Raw genomic sequence first — 4,832 nt, forward strand, 5'->3', positions numbered from 1 at the left:
TTTAAAAAAAATATCGGTTTTTCTGAGTAATTGAAGTAGATCTAATGAAGATCAGCTATGTTCCTCCTCAGATCATGGGCGTGCTCCTTGCCTAAATTTCTAACTATAGTTGTATTAAGAGCCTGCTTGGTTTCTCTCCGCTCCTCTGACTCTGCTCCCGGAGCGGACCAGCCTACAGCTTATTTTAACGGAGCAGCGAAAACCCAGCTCCCCGGCTCCGCGGAGCAGAGAGATACCAAACAGAGCCTAAGTAAATTTTGCAGCGAACCATGTTTGTTCCGTTGTTTTACTGCAGTCTTGAGACCAAAACCAGGTGTCAGATGCTGGATTTCGGAACACCATCTGCTTCATCACACAGTAAGCATCTGAAACAACATAACTTCCTATTCACCAGTTTAAGAGATAGAACAAAAAAATGGACAAATGAGAGGAATAAAAATTTCACGCTACAAATTGTAAGGAGATATGGAGTGTAATACATCACAAGCGGTACATCCTACATGGTCAGCCGATTATAACTAATATTAGAGTGATGTATTGCACGATTCACTTCCAACTGTTGATCCAATATCTGCAAAGCAAAAAGAATTGTATGAATGAATAAACTTGATGACTTTTTCGCCCCATTGAGACTGGCAGAGAAAGATTGTGTAGCAACACATAACTTCACCGCCATAGGCAATCATTTACAATTGCTAATTTGCTATGCTGGTATAGACAACTAAATCACAAGCAATGGATTTTGTGATTTCAGATCATAGAAAGAGAACTACCTTATGGAAGGGGTTGAACTGGTGAATTGAAATTTTATGACATGGCACTGAAATTACAATTGAATGGTCATTGTAAATGATACATCTGTCAACATTTTGTGTGACTGGAACAATGACTCCTCAAAACTGATAATGGGACATATCTCTGAGATTAAATAGGTCACTTGCTTTCTTTCTGGCAGGAAAAACAGAAAAAGAAAGGCATATCAGACACTCAGACATATGAAGCTGCTTATCTACAATGCTTTGAGGAATTTTATACATATTTCTTGCATACAAAAAATTGTGACTTGCGGAAAACAATTTGTTACAACCAAATATTCATATGAAGTATCAAGACGCTCAATTTGAGATGAACCAGAGAAATAACTTGCGAACCATACGCTAACCATTGTTAAGAGCTTCCATATCACACAGATGTTCTTGGCTCCTGCCTTGTGTCAAAAATATAAATTATGAGCAATTACAATTTCATATCATAGTCAATATCTACAGTTTGGAGCGTGGGACAATGGCATGGAGCGTGAGAGCACACCAAAGCATTAAATGTAGCAATGTGGCACTTGCTCCCTATACATATACCTGTACACATGATGTATCTAAAGGATGCAAGAGATGTATACATTTTAAGGAACTGCATGACAAAAACTGAAGTTGCAGAATCTCTCTCACAACACTACACAAGTATTTGGACACAAAAGAACAAGCGCACGTATAAACACGCGCGAGCACGCAGACAAGTAATTTGCATTGCGTAAAAATCTTGCAGCGTTTTCTGGTTTTTTTCTCTTATTTATATGGTCAAGTGCTACTGAAAAAGAGAGAAAGTAGCTAGTGAGTAGGTATATCAAATGAACCATCCCATGTCCACCTGAACCCAACGACAATAACGCTGCTTGCATTGGATTCGTGGCATCCCACGAAGCACATGCAGCGGTCAGATCTAACTAACCGAGAATTACTCCAAGCCGTGGACATGCACACATTACTTGGTTGTTATTGGCAGAAAAATAAAATTAATAATGCCAGGGACCTAGCAAAACAGGATTGCATTCACATAAAAATCTTCTCGGACTTCAACAGCGAAGGAAATCGCTCCGGCTACACCACGATGAGCTGAAGCTCACATGGTGGCGTCCACCATGACCGCCACCACATTGGAGGCATTGTCGGCATGGCCGAGTCTCCCACAACTGATACCAATTTGTATGCTAATAATTTTGGGTATAAGTTGTAGCTTGGGAGGCATACAGAACCAGAAATAAATAGGATCGATGCAACATTGCCAACACCGGTCAACTGATTATTTAGTGATACACTGAAAGGCAACAACAAGCAAGTACCCAAAAACACTGATTATTTAGTGATACACTGAGAGGAAACAAGACGAAAGTACTGAAAAACTGCAAGTATGGAACATACAAGTGATAAGTAAACCAATCCAGACTTTACATATCTTGTTACTGTAACCTCATGAATAGAAAATCAAATGAAACTTACTTGCTTCCTCCTCTTGGTTCCAATCATCATCATCATCATCATCATCATCATCATCAAAATCAAATGAGAGCGCGGCCCTGTGAGCCATATTTGCAATAAGAAAGACAAAGAAATGATACATCACTGGTCTATGATTTCATAATGGGTACCCTTTCATATTTGTCCATGTGAAGGAACACACATACATCATACAGTTTCGCCAAAATCATGAGCCTTTTAAACAATTATTTCTAACACAAAGAATACCTTAGTGCATAAAGATTTGAAGTATTAACCTATTTATAATTGGCATCCCAACTTTCTTCCTCCTCCACTCCCCGCTTTCCTTATATCACCGTCCTTTTCGATCTTGTCATCTCCATACTATTAAGTAGCCAATCTCTATCAGCACAGTGGCATAAGCATAATCTAAGTATTTCCGTAATTTGTAATGTCAAACAGAGTATCAGACTACAAACCAGCAAATATTGTATCTACAATAGGAAGATATTTTCCAGATTGATTCCAACAACTCAAAAATAATACTAAAAGGTAATGATGCATTTCCTTGAGCTTGCCTTCAAGTTTGTCAAATAGTTGAAATGACTGGCAAATAAAGATGGCAAGATCCATGTAAAGGACCAATATATGTACACATTAATAATATCTAGCCTAGAAGTGTTCGTTTAAGTTTCACTGCTGCCATAGACATGCCAATAGGAAGGTGTAAACAAAATAGTTTCCTAAAACAAAGATCCCAGAAGATGTCATAGGCATGAACGTAAGTTTGCGGCAGAAGCAGCTACAGTGATTCTAGCAAACCTGCCACTCTATCTCACCAAACTGTTTTCTTAACTGGTCGTCTTCATCTTGAACTTGAGAGGAAAAACAATATTAACTATCTATTGTGCTAACAACACATACAAAATAAAAGAAATGGTATTTACTTCAAGACTACCATGTTGTAGTTCTGTAGGAAAATTTGCAGGAATCAGTCTAAGGATTGATGCAAGAGCTTCACATTTGCCTTTTATTTCACACCTCATTTTAGAAAATCTTTCGATATCTCTGTCATCATTCTGCAAGTTTCATGACAGTGGCTTCGCTGTCCCATTCACGCAGTTCCATACATCCATGAAGGAGGGAAATATCACAGCTGTAGAAAGAAAATGTGCGTCAGCATCACAAGTCAAAACTGAAAGGCAGATAGTAGTAACATGAAAGACAATGTGCGTCAGCATCACAAGACCAAACCAAAAGGCTGGGTGGATATGGTGGTAGTTCCATCCACATAAACTTGCACAAGAAGCTAAAGCAGAGGTTGAATGCCTTGAGAACACAAACAGACATGCACAATAACCACACTTCAAGATAAGATTAATTCAGGAATGAAACCAGAGGCACACGCATGTAGGCAAAACCTTTTAGATGAGGAATTGAGGATCCTGAGGAGGAGGAACAAGTGTGTGGCGGGGCTGTGCCACCTCTCGACGTTCGACGGGCGCCACCAGATCCCCAGCACGCCAGGGGAAGGCAGGGCATCATCGGTCCCCAGCACGCCAGGGGAGGGCAGGGCATCCCCGAGAGATAAGTAACCGGCCCCATCGAGATGGGCGAGGCCTCCGACGAAGGTGAGGTCAAGGGCTAGGTCAAGGGACTCCTCGACCTCGTTGACACGGCTGAAGCCATCGTCTATCCGTGGGCGGCGCTTGAGCGTTATGAAGGCGGTGAGAGTTGCAGATCAATGGACGCCCGCGTGACCACCTGCGCCGGCGTGGTGAGCGAAGAGGAGGGTGGGTCGGGAGGACACGACCATGGGAGGAAGCGGGCGCGTGGTGGAGGAGGCCGAGGTGATCTCCGATCTGGACGGCGATAGGGAATTTTTCTCGCGAGAGATGGGATGGGTAGTTTGGGGAAGAGAGTTCGGGGTGGGGGATGTCTGTGCCTAGTCGTGGCCTCGTGGGTGCTTTTCTTACGGAGGTTGTTTTCCTTTTCTTTTTTATCGTACCTGAAAAAAGTGGGCTGAACGTGGATTCTTTCCTAGCGATTTTTTTCTGCACGGGATCTCTCGCTGGGAGAAGGTAAGGAGGAGGTCGAACCATCACGATGTTCGATTCTGCTTTAATAGTAGAGAAAAGCGCTACCGGAGTGCTTCAAAGATGTATCTCCGAAGAGGAAGGGCGGCAGCTATTGGCCAAAATTCATGTTGGACTTGGTGGACACCACGATGTAGCTCGGGCCCTTGTAAGCAAGGCCTTCCGTACAAGTTTCTACTAGCCGACAGCCCGAGCAGACGCACAGGACCTCGTCCAACATTGCGTCGGTTGCCAGCTCTTCGCCAACCAAAGCCATATGCCGCCCACCGCTCTCCAAAATATCCACATAACTTGGCCTTTTGCGGTCTGGGGGCTCGATATGGTCGAACCGCTTAAAGGAGGAAGCCATAAGAAAAAAATACTTGTTGGTCATGGTGGATAAATTCACCAAATGGATAGAGGCCAAACTAGTCAAAACGGCCGAATTCGGACTATGATAGACTTCATATCAGGGGTCGTGCACCGCTATGGTGTCCCCCGTAGC

At 42.8% G+C, this 4,832-nt stretch overlaps 1 long non-coding RNA gene across 4 annotated transcripts; it reads right to left on the reverse strand.

The window, feature by feature from the left end:
* Window positions 1-369: 369 nt before the first annotated feature.
* Window positions 370-4,164, reverse strand: LOC119364318. Of its 4 annotated transcripts, none has more exons than XR_005174827.1 (6): window positions 3,674-4,164; window positions 3,294-3,408; window positions 2,549-2,636; window positions 2,274-2,350; window positions 774-948; window positions 370-571 (listed from the first exon to the last, which is right to left on the reverse strand). It is a non-coding gene; the product is annotated as an uncharacterized LOC119364318 (long non-coding RNA). The 4 variants fall into 4 exon arrangements; XR_005174828.1 differs by having other exon boundaries at window positions 2,520-2,636; XR_005174825.1 differs by having other exon boundaries at window positions 2,274-2,636.
* Window positions 4,165-4,832: the final 668 nt, after the last annotated feature.

The sequence above is a fragment of the Triticum dicoccoides genome, chromosome 2B (assembly GCF_002162155.2).
Source record: "Triticum dicoccoides isolate Atlit2015 ecotype Zavitan chromosome 2B, WEW_v2.0, whole genome shotgun sequence".
In the NCBI taxonomy this organism is placed as follows: Eukaryota; Viridiplantae; Streptophyta; class Magnoliopsida; order Poales; family Poaceae; genus Triticum; species Triticum dicoccoides.